Source organism: Cynocephalus volans, chromosome 13 (genome assembly GCF_027409185.1).
Source record: "Cynocephalus volans isolate mCynVol1 chromosome 13, mCynVol1.pri, whole genome shotgun sequence".
Lineage (NCBI taxonomy): Eukaryota > Metazoa > Chordata > Mammalia > Dermoptera > Cynocephalidae > Cynocephalus > Cynocephalus volans.
The window spans coordinates 23431231-23443560 of record NC_084472.1 but is presented as its reverse complement, the minus strand read 5'-3'; the positions used below and the strand labels follow the sequence as shown (position 1 = coordinate 23443560).

At 37.4% G+C, this 12330-nt stretch overlaps 1 protein-coding gene and 1 long non-coding RNA gene across 2 annotated transcripts in view; one reads left to right on the top strand and one right to left on the bottom strand.

The window, feature by feature from the left end:
• Positions 1-7217: 7217 nt before the first annotated feature.
• Positions 7218-12330, bottom strand: part of LOC134361831 (uncharacterized) — a 71081-nt gene continuing 65968 nt past the window's right edge. Inside the window, exon 6 of the long non-coding RNA XR_010021486.1 lies at positions 7218-8885. This is a non-coding gene — a long non-coding RNA (uncharacterized LOC134361831). The remainder of the gene's footprint in view (positions 8886-12330) is intronic.
• Positions 12213-12330, top strand: part of CHST9 (carbohydrate sulfotransferase 9) — a 288995-nt gene continuing 288877 nt past the window's right edge. The window contains exon 1 of the mRNA XM_063076908.1: positions 12213-12286. The gene's annotated coding sequence lies outside the window, so the exon portion shown is untranslated. The remainder of the gene's footprint in view (positions 12287-12330) is intronic.

Sequence of the window (12330 nt, the reverse complement as noted above, 5' to 3'; positions counted from 1 at the left end):
TTAAGATTTTTTTGTTTTTTAAGGTCTTTACTACCATCACATCTCAAACAAACATCTTTTAACATTTTATTTTCCTAAATACTTTCTTTCCATTAAAAAAATTTTTGATGATCATTTGTGTTCGTAGTAACTCTGTTTTGGACCTTTTGGAAAGTCACCAAGGTGACAATCAGTACTAAAATGTAGTAATTTAGCAAATGATATTCCTACATCCTAGAAGGATAATATAATTATTTGTGCTAAGCATAGCCCTTCACTGACTAAAAGGTAATATATCTTACTCATAGTTCAATGCATGCTGAACTGACTAAAAAAATAGATAGGGGAAGAGATATTTAGGTGCTAAGGATCATAAAGATGGCATTTGCAAGAATTTTTAATTTGTAAAAACAGAGCAGCTCTGTGGAAACCTTTTAAATGCATTGCTAGAACACCATTCCCATCACAAAGGGCTGTTGTAATTTTTATTTTTAATATTAAGTTACATGATTTTATTCTTGCTTAAGACTAGCATTTATCCAGAAAACTAAAGTGAAGTTGCAAAACGTATAATAGAAACCTATTATCACTTAAGTTATATTATAAACACAGTTTTTATAAAGGACAGATGATTAATCCACCCAGTAAATATTTGTTTTGGGCAAACCGTATTTATGGGGCCGGTTCAAATCACTGTGAAGATAACAAAATGTTAGTCTTCCATGAAATCACCTAACAACAGCTATTTCAGCAATAATGAAAATGCTTGACTGAAATTCTTGAAACGCTGTGACAAGTTTAAAGTTCAGCTTTAGCTGGTAAGCAGAGCTATGTATATTCCACAGTTCAGTTTGATATAGCACTCTCTGGGTTGCCAACGGCAAATTTCCTGTAGATTACATCTCTCCATTCTCTCCAATGGCTTCACCACTCGCTTCCCTTCCTACTGCTAAGACATTAGTTCAGGCCACTATCATCCCGCCTAGATTAATGCAACGATCCCCATTCCCTGCCTCCAGCCTTGCACATTTTCCACGCTGCAGACAGTGTGAGTCTCCTGAAGTGTTTTTCGCTTGCTTATTACCTCATTCTCCCCACTGCCTTTAGAGTGAAGTTCACATCCTTAAAACAACATACAAGACCTCGCTAACACTTGCAACTTCATATTACTCTCTCCATCCTATGATATGCTATGGCCATGCTGAGCTGCTCTCTGTTCTCCAAGTACACCATGCTCTCTCTCACTCCTGGTCCTGGGTTGATATTTTTTCCGTGACCCAAAAGTCGTCTTCCTCCTTATCCCCCTCTGTGTTCCCTATACCCACCTTCCAAGTTTAAATTTAATCACCACTTCTAGACACTTGCCCTATTCTCCTTACCTGCTACTCCAAACAACACGAAGTGGCCCTCCTGTCTTCTTCCCCAGCATTTCTTAAAGGAATTAGACTGCCTCTCCCATCTCCTCTCCAACCGATGCACAGCACCTGCAGACCCATTGCTCTTGCAGTCCCACCACCAAACACAGCGCCTAGAAAATGGCAGATCCTCAAGGGATACGTCCCATGAGCATTAAATGAATGATTAAATAGGGTAATCAGGATGGGACTCTACACTATCTATTAAATGATGTGATTGAACTGAAAATACATTTATTCTTCAGTCTGTAAGGCCTATCTTTATGATTTCTGTTTAGCAGAGGAGTCCCAGCAAAATGGCATGCTAAAACTGGGGCACCTTAAGAAAAGATTTATCAGTGGGCTATTTGCAAAGATGTGGGTGGATTTTAAGGAAATTGCCCAAGAACAGCATAGAATCCCAGGTCTGTCGAAGGGGATTGAGAGGGTGCAGAGTTAGTACCCTTAGGCCTGAGAGGAGAGGGAGTGGTCCCAGGGCCTAGAGCTGGTGGCAAGGTGTTGAGAGTGACATTTTGAAGCGAATCTCAGCCACTGCTAGGCAACTTGGAAAAGAGGGAGCCCAGGAAATAAGAATCTTCTCCTCTCTCCTCTTGCTCTTTGACCCCCTCCTCCACCATCTCTGTTGGCAAAACCCAACCCGAAGCCAGAAGGCAAGGAAATCTGAAGATGCAGTCTACACAGGTCTGCGCTCCAACACATGGTAAGGTTTGAATGTGGAGAGGCAAACTGCAAAGATCCACCAGAGTGAGCTAATATTTCAAGAATTAGAAAACTGTAACAGTTTTTAAACAATACACCCAGACAATGAATTGTGAATAGATGGAGAGAAATATATCTTAAAACCAGCTGGAAACAAGTTTTGTAATCAGTGTGTTTCAATGAAATTAAAATAATCTGATCTTCTAAGTGAACTGATTAAAATTACTTTGCCTCGTGTACTCCTTTTCTACCATGTTCCCAATCTTCTCATTTCTGATCTAGACACCATATGGTAATGTAATGCCATCACCCTTGAAGTCTCCCTCCTTCAGACCATTGCTATGCCCTTACATTATGGATAAAAAAAAAGTCTCTAAGTATTGCAAAGTTTATGTAAATTAGAATTAGTAGAAGAAACCAGGGATGTTTGAGTAGTGTAGTTCAAAGGGCTAAAAGATGGGATTTTGCAAACCTAGGCTACATGACAATTTTAAGGTTCTAGTTCAGGGTTGAGTGGGTCTCAGTGAGGTTCAGTCTGCACAAATAAATTCTAAATATCTTTCTTTTGAATTTTCACATTTCTTACCCCCTATCATAATCTCTTGCAATTTTAAGCCTACAAATTTCCTATGTAACTATAAGATGCATGTTCTCCCCTTGAATTATGTTGCCTCCAAGGGTTTTGGACAGCCCACAATTTTATAACACGATTAAAACAGTAACAGCAAAATAGTGAAAAAGAATCCCAAATACTAGGGAACACAGCCAGCATTCATCGGGCAGTGAGATACAGGCCTGCTGTTTCCTGTCATCAGAGAACAGTCTGTGGCTTCCACTTGGTGGGCGTGCAGCACAAGCTGGAACTTTTCTCTAACAAATTGTAAAACCAACCAAGGCCCTGAGGTTATTGTTGCTTCTATGTGTAAAAGTCCAAAGAGGTCCACAATTTTAGTGGAAATACCAATGATAGAAAATGAAAGAGCGCTTGGGAAATCTTCAATCTACAGACAACTTTTTAGCCAAAGCTCACTAGAATTAATTATAGGACTGATCCTGATTTTTGTGATACAGCGATAGGGTGATTTGCAGTTTTCATTAAAGATGTGCATTAGAAATAAAAATAATTGACTTGCTATATTGTGGGCATATGCTTGTGTGTGTATGTGTAATGCAGGCACAAGGGGTCTTCACGTTATGATTAATCACGTAATTATTTCTACACACTTAGAAGTAGGCCCAAATTCATTCCTCAAGGAGAAATTTTTCTACTTTAAAAGGTCTTCTAATCCATGAAAAGATAAAACAACCTTTATGTTAATTCAAGCTATTGTTTGTTTATAGTCACAGAAATCAAAATCTGACCATTTCCACTTAAAATCCTCTGGAGGCTTTGCTGCATATTAAATAAAGTGGGAATGCCTATGTCCCACAAGCCCTCCAAGATCTAGGCCTCTTCTACATATTTAACCTCAACTCATGATGTCTCACCTTCTCACAGTGCATTCGGCTTCCTTCCTTTTCCCTAAATGCACCAAACTCTCTCCTGTCTCTGGGCATTTGTACATGCTGATCCTTCTGCCTAAAACACCATTCCCTCAGCTTTTGGTTTGGATTACTCCATCCAGTCTTTAAGGACTCAAAGTTCAAACATCAGCCGAACTCTTTTCCTTATCTCCTACCTCAGTACTCACCCTCTCCTATTAACTATCACATAACCCTGGTCATTTCCACCATAGAAAATTTCACTGTTTACTAATCTTGATTATTTATTTGTATACTTGCTTCATATCCTTCTTTCCCACTAGAGTGTAAGGCAGAACCTTGTTTGTTTTTCTTGTTTCCATGGCAATCCCCAGAGGCCACTGTAGGCAAAGGAGATGCTCAATCGATATTTGTTAAATAATGAACAAAAGATATGGTTTCCTGTATATAATATAATATTATGCAATCCTTGATGCTTCTAATTTTAGCACATTTTCTTTAAGATATTTTCACTTTTTAATCTTGAAGATAGCTTAAGTAATGCTGGATCTTTTGGTCTTTTCCATGGATCTTACTTTAAGTTCAATTCTGTCAATCAGTAAATCACTGCTTGCCTACAATATGCCAAGCACTATGCTAGGCTCCAGATACAACTATATAGTTTTTCTCCAATTCTATTTCTATTTTTAATAGTTTTCTGAGATTATGGAGCTCAGAACTGGGCAGAGCAACTGGTAAGACTCCTCCTAAACTTTGCATACCCTCAATACTATTATCTGCAAATTAAAGATAGTGATACCAAGCCTACAGATCTCTCATTCTGTTGGTGTTGTAGTTCTGTTTTCATTAATTCATGTTCCTAACAACACTTTATTTTCATGCAGTGGGTAAAAGTCATGAATGATTATGCCACATTCTATTTAGTCTTCTATTTTATTTTCCTGCAGAGAAGAAATGTATGCTGGAAAAAGATGGCTTGATGGAAATAATTTTCCTCATGCAGATACAATTTAAATTTAAAAACAAATGTTTAGCAGAGGCCATGTTTATTCTGCTAAAGTGACAGACTACCTAAGATAGGCATTGGTATCTATAAATATTTACCAGTTCTTTTCGTCAACAGACATGCTTTTGAAATATTCAAGGAAAATAAAAAGGAATAACAAATACTGGGCTTTTCCATAACCTCCCTAACGTGATACTTTTTCACTGCTTGTTAAGATAATTTCTTTGCTGTTATCTGTCTCATCCTATAAGATATGGTCATTCACGTGTTCAGTACCTATGATAAATCTTTGTGGTTAGAAGTAATGCCATTTTATTGCATTTCATCTGAAGAATGATTTCAAAGTTTATTCATAGCTGGCTGCCTGTTGAACATTCGATTTTCACCCTTTAATTCCCAATATTTACCACATTTACAATAAAGTTGTCAATTGAGGCATATTTGTTTCTGGATATCTTATGTGAAGATTTTGATTTCCTCTTGCTGCTGCTTCACATTGAAGCACATTTCACTTTTCTCTTCTATTAAAGTCTGTAATCAGCTTGACAACAGACATAGCCAAGCTCCTCTGCTGGGAAAGATGTTTGCACACTTAACCCAGAGGTAACACAGTGTTCAGAAGAGAATATACTGATATTTCGGTCCTTTGCTTTTAATAGTGGTTGAAAAAATAACAGGAGAGTTCTATAGTGTCTGTGCATTTGCATAATGTAGAAATAATTTAGTACTCCATGAAGTGCAGTCAAATGTATCTGAAAAACGGAGATTGGACATCTATGTGCAGATTTATTAAACAGTCCCTCTGATCAAAATGAAAAAGAAGTCTTGAAAGATGCATCAGCTATGACGTTGTGAAAGTTATAAAATGTGTGACCCAACATCAAAAATTACATTGAATCAATATATAAGTATAATACAGGTGTTTCTGTGCATGGGGATTTTTACAAAATAACAATGGTATTTTGAAATCAAGAATGAAAGTGTTCAGAACAATGGCTCGTACATAGAACATGAAGCAATGAGAGAGAAAATGAAGATGAGAGATATTGAGGTAATGGTAATATAATATTATTGAGGTATTTTAATATTCTAAAAATTAATTCATAAATGCTCACCTCTATGATTCCCCCATGAACTTATATATGAGAACTTTTTGAAGAAACTGTATTGAGACACATCAGAAAATTTATCCTTGGATGTTACCATATGTGCTAAGAAACATATTGAAGGATGGTCTTTAGCAAGAGATCGTATCCCAAACTTGTTTACTTTTACCTTAGTACCTAAGGTTTGGGTTTCTTTCACAACTGTAAGCCAGAAACAACATCTTTCCTCACCTGATATAAAAGAGTCTTTTAGCTTGTTAACCCCATGCCACTACCTCTCACAAATACAAAAGACAGAAGGTAAATATCTAATAGATATTAACTTCTGTTCCTCTTTTCTAAATACTAAGAGAAGATTTCTAAAACTTCCTCTTCTATTGCAAGGGGAAAAAAGACTTCTAAATAGACTAAATATCCAAATGGTATTTAGAAATACTGTATGTTGTCATAGATACAGATATAAATAAGTAAACAAATAGCATGAGTTTAATGATATTAAGCAGAATTGGTTCTGTTTTCAGGTCACTTCAAGTATCAATGTTAGAAATAACATTTGCAACACATTGCTGATATTATACACTAATTTTATGAAACTGCCAAGTACAAAGTTTCTTGAATTTTACACTATTTTTTTCATTTTATGTATTAGTTTTCAAAAATCATTATCTACCTTTATTTTAAAAAAATCCTCCCATTAAGGACAGCACACTTTGAATGAACAGTCAACAGAATCCCTTTCTTAAAAAGGCTAGAATAGTCACCACAGTTTGTGTCCCTCTGGGCTGAAATGATATTAGATCTGGTGAGGTGAACCATATTTCACAGGTACTCCCAGTGCTGAACAAGGAAATATTTCATTGCATGGGAGGCGTGGATTTAGAATTACTCTGTGCCCTCAAATGCTATATTTTATCTTGGGATATACCATTGACATACTCTCTAGTTCATTCTATTTCATCAAATTTCTTACCAGCTTGCTTGTTTTCTCTTCCTCTTTCAAGTGCACATGCACGCACACACACATATATGTACACCATTGATAAAAATCACAAACTATTTTGGTGCTCTTTTCTTTTACTTGTTCCCAGCAAATCTCCCTTTTTTCCTGTAAGCTTAACACTTCTAAATTTAATAGTATGGGATTTGAATTAATTAGTTTTCACCTTATTAAAAGAGACCACATCTTACTAATTTTTGTATCCCAGGCACCAGCACATAGTGCCCACACTGACCAGACAGGTCATACTTTGTGAATTAACTAATAAAATATTTGGCAAAGAAAGCTCTGTCATTAACTCATGCCTTGACATGACACTGCTGTTGAAACTTACAAACTGGAAGGCTCTTCATCAATTCAGACAATTTCAAATTAAGTTTATTTTGACTTAGGGTCTTAAAGTCATGGCCATATCAAAAACTGAATCCACTTTGGAAAATAAATATTTTTGTGTCCAGATATTAGTTTGGAGAAAACTATTGCAATTTTATTTATTTATTTATTTATTTATTTTGGTAAGTTGAACACACATAGGATTTTCTCTATTCCAACCACCTATCAAAAACTATCAAGGATGTAAAATGTAACATTTTTATCCAGAGACATTCTTATTTCCACATTTTATTTATTTCCAATTTAGGTTTTGCTATATACAAACACTATCTTATATGATTTTATAAAATGTCATTGTTTAGGATTTAAAGATGACTTTTCAGAAAAGTTTTGCTTTTTATTGTTTCTAAAGGAATTCATATTTGCTTAGTTCAAGAAATTACATACATAACTTCCCAAGTGACTTTGATTTTTCTAAAATAACTGCAAGCAGTTTTTATTCAATCAACCAATCAATATATATTTATTGATCTGCTCTATTTACCAAGACTATTAGGTGCTGTCTATTCTAAGTTGTTTGACCTTGAATTATTGCTTTACTTGGGGGCAGATACATGATAATAATGGCTGTACATCTTGTTTCATTTTTATTCACTTATCTTTTTGTTTCTCTGTTTAACCAATATTATTTTTCATGTAATTTACAGTTTTTAATTCTTTAGGGATTATAGTTCTTCCTCATTTGTTATTAATCCTATGATCTTTCCATAGTGCATCTTCCCTTCACCTACCCCTTTTCTAAATATTCTTCTGAATACTTAATTTGTGCTTTAGTTATGTATATTTGATTTTTTTCTTAATTTTTTAGAAAATAGTATCTTACTAAAAAAGAGCTAAAGACAGAGATGAATCTTTTTTTTCCTTTATTTCTCAATCACACAATAATTTTGATCTACTCAAAATTTCAGAATTTGCTGTACCATGCTCGCTATGACAGGAGGTAAATCATTATGTTTCCAGATTCTTTTTGATTAGAAAGTTTCAATGTTTTCACCTTTGCCCTATTTATTTCTAATGTTAAAATGCTGAAAGGTTTTCTTCTTAAATTTGAATGAGGAAGTCTACCTTGTTCAATACCACACTCTGCATCCTGTAGATCCACTTCTGATAATCAGTCCTACATTCCTCTATTGTGCTCACATTTTTTGTTTTTAATTCCGAAGAAAAGTCCATACCAAACTTTTATTTCCTGATTAGAATTTACCCTGGATGTCACTACGTAGATAAATCAAAATGTGAAGGTGAGAGTAACCTGAAGGAAGAGTTTGATTAAGATAAGTGACCTTGAACAGACATCATAGGAGTTTTTGTTTTGGGTTTGGTTTTTTGTTGGTTTTTTGAAACACAGTTCATTGTACATATCTATCTGTGGGGTGCAGAGTTTAATATCAATACCTGTGTGCAATATGTGTTGCTCAAATCAGGATAATTAGTATATTCAACATTATACAGTGTAAAAGACAGAAAGATCCTTAGAGCCCATCCTGTTCAACGACCTCGTGTGCTGCAGGTGATGAAACTGAGCCCAGGAAGAGAAGACTTGTCGACTCCATGTGGACAAATCCAGTTCTCCAAGAGTTTCCATTTCATGAAACTAACAGAAGTTTCTAAAAATGCATTTCAAATCTCTCTTTCTTTCTTTTTTTTCCTTTCCCCAGAAATATCTGAATAAGGTAGCATCTGTCTTCTATTCAAGAGTTCTGCCATTCTCTTTTTCTGGTTCAGTGGAACAGCTTGTGTTCTTTTGATCATGAATCAGCAATGATCACATTCTATCATTTTTTTTTTTTTTCAGTTTTTCTCCTGCCCTGCAGAATAAGAACAAGATAAGATAAAGAAAAACTGCTGTAGCTACTGGACTATCTCCTATTGACTTCTGTAAAAAAAAATATCTCTTTCCAGGTAAATATATCTCTGCTTTCCCTCAACAAAACAGTTGGAACCATAAATATGATGGGTTAGAGGTATTTGCAACATCCACATGACCTGGCATATTGTGCTAAATTCATTTCTGCTGAATTTTCAGTTTAGCCATTCATTAAGCCAAGTCATCACCCACATCTGCATGGTTAAAGAAAGGCACAAACTAAAAATAGCAAGAACAATCCCATAATGGTGCTGTACTCATACTTTAAGTTAGCTTTTTTGTACATAAAAACACCAAAAAAAAAAAAAAAAAAAAAAACCCTTCTCTACACTTTTCCTACCTCTCTCCTCCTGTCCTCCTCACAAACGTCTTTCATCTCTGTGAACAGCACACTGGGCTCATTTTTTATACTAGTAGTTACATTTTGCAAAGTTAAGTTTGACTGCATTTCTTTTCTTTTTTTTTTTTTTTTAAAGATGACCAGTAAGGGGATCTTAACCCTTGACTTAGTGTTGTCAGCACCACGCTCTCCCAAGTGAGCTAACTGGCCATCCTTATATAGGGATCCGAACCCATGGCCTTGGTATTATCAGCACCACACTCTCCCAAGTGAGCCACAGCCCAGCCCTTTTGACGGCATTTCTCATGCTTAGGCTAATGGTATCAGCACTGTGTGTTTCCCAAAAAATCCTGAGAATGATAAAGTCCTTCTTTCACAACACTCTTGCTGTAGAATGTACCTTGAGATTTGATGCAGAAACCACTTTTATGACCATAATTGTTACTAACCCACACATTAAAGGATCAATGATCCATAAGCTTTGTACTTTCTCAGAAAGTCAATAGTTAAACGTTTTAAGAAATTCAAAAAGCTAAGCAAAATTAATAGACTGGAGAGTTTAGAAACATGCTGTGAACCAATGTTTCAGAAATAATTCACTATGGAAAAATTAAATTAGTTTAACTACAAAATTAAAAGATGGTAGTTTCACTTAGTAATATAACTCCCAATCAAATGCCATAAGAAGACGCACCTTATACTAATGCTTGGTATACATTTTAGGTAATTCTTTGATCCTTTATTCATCAACCTTGGATATTAACAAAATTCAATATCCTTAACCATTAAAAATATTTTTAATGGTTTTGGACAGAGGTCTAGGAATGGAAGACAGCTCACAGTTTAAGTGTTTGATTGCTATGATAGATAAATGAATAAAGTAGATTCTAAAGACTGGAAAATTCCATAATGGATTAGCAATGCCTAGCAGCCCATCAATCGAACAAATTCAATCATAAGTTGATCTGACCATGTCCAGTTCCACCCACTGGCCACTAAAACTTTTAAAATTTAGAAATAATAGAATTATAATAGTCTTGCTCAATTCCTCTATTTCACAAATAAGAAGGCACAGGCCACAAAACTTGTATGACTTGCAGCAGCTAGAAAGTAGAGTCCAGGTCTTCTGAGGTTGGCCTGGATTTCCTGACTGCTTTGGTATGATGGATAGGCACAACTCCAAGAGTTTATAGAACATGGAATAACATACAGGGGACCAAAGCAAATTGGTTAATTAATTCAAAGAGCACTCATCAATTGCCTACCAGGCATGTGCCAGTTAAATACAGATCAGGCAGCACAAACTTGTTTCTTTAAAAGTCCAGCTCAGGAAAAGTTCATTCTAGTGGTGGATGAGGACAGATCCTGAGTTAAATGCTAATGATAAACCAGCAGAGATGCAAATTAAAACTCTTACGTTTATTCAAGTCCATTGCCCATTTTGTAATCCGGTTATTTGATTTTTTGTTGTTGAGATGTAGGAGCTATTTATATATTCTGGATACCAACCCTATCAGAGATAAAAGTAGTCAAATTCGTAGAAGCATAAAGTAGAATGGTAGTTACTAGGAACTAGAGGGAGGGAAAAGATGGGAGTTGTTTGATGGACAGAGCTTCAGTTTTGTAATATGAAAAGTTCTGGAGATCCGTTTTACAACAACGTGAATATACGTAACACTACTGAACCTTACACATAAAAATGGTTAAAATGGTAAATTCCGTGTTATGTGATTTTATCAAAAGTTTCAAAAATGCATAAAAAATAAAAACACTATGACAGAAAAATAAACAGGCTTTGTTTAAAAGAAACCAGAATCAGACAAGCAAGTCCTATAATAGTATTTCTTCAATGAACCAAAGTTCACTACCACTGGATGTGCTGTTCACATGCCATTAGTAAGACAGACCTACTGAAAGTGCAGAAGGCTTGCATTTCAGTTTGAAAAACAAAATTCTAATGTAGTAATAAGGTAGGTTCAACTACTTTATACTTTTAAAAAGTTTACTTTTTCTTCGTTAATTCATAGAAACTGCCTGAATGCAAAGTAAGCACTCATGGGTTCATTTCATTGTATTTGCCCTAGTTTTGTCAAATTGTTGTTAGCATAATGTTCAAAACAAATTTTTAAATCTCTATTAACTGTTTTCTTCAATGATTAAAAAGAATTATTCTAGTCTTGGTCTTTGCAAAAACGCTTTACAAACTGCCAACTTCCGCGTGTCCGATTTTGAGATGTGTGGCTGAGAGATCTACTAGGTCTAGGGTGTTATAGTCAAAGGTCACTCTGCTCGATTTTAGGGAGTCCTGGCCTTACATGCACAAACCTGCTGCCGAACTCACCCACGACACTATCCCGTACTTACACCCAGCACTTTACTGAGCTGTTGTAATCAATGTATTAGAACAAACATGCACCCCCTGCCTGTAAAGCAGAAGAAATTGAAGACTTTGGGGTCAATGTTCTGCGATAACCGTCAGGACTGTGTTTCTAGTAAACCTGGGGAAGGAACATGGGAGGGAACCAGGGCCAGGGGAAGGGGCAGGAGGTGAATTAGGCGAGGAGCAGGGGGTGGGGTGGCACTGGAGCGACGGGACGGACCCGGGCCGGGGAGGGAGGGAAGGCCGGAGAGTCGGGGGGAGAGGACAAGAGACAGCAGCAGAGGCAGAGCGGAAGGCCGGGCAGCGGGCAGCGAGCGGCGAGGGAGATCAGAGCGGGAGGCGGAGCTGCCGGGGCGAGCGGCCGGGCGGGGGCGCGGCTGCAGGCGGCGGGCGCGGGCGAGCGCGGAGGCGGCGCCGCGGCCGGGGCGGGCGGGACGGGCGAGCGCCGGCTCCGCGCTGCCCCTGCTCCGGGCGCCGCGCTCCGCTCCCGGCCGGCTAAAGGCCCGCGGCGGGGAGGAGTCGGCCAGAGTTTGCCCCGAGCGCGGGGAAGTTTCTGGCCGCAGCCCCGCTCGTGGCAAAGCAGTGTCTGCGGGCGCCCGGGCGGCGGCCCGCGCCCCTCCAGGTAACCGCGCTGGGGCGGGGGGCGCTGGAGGGGCCGGACGGCGG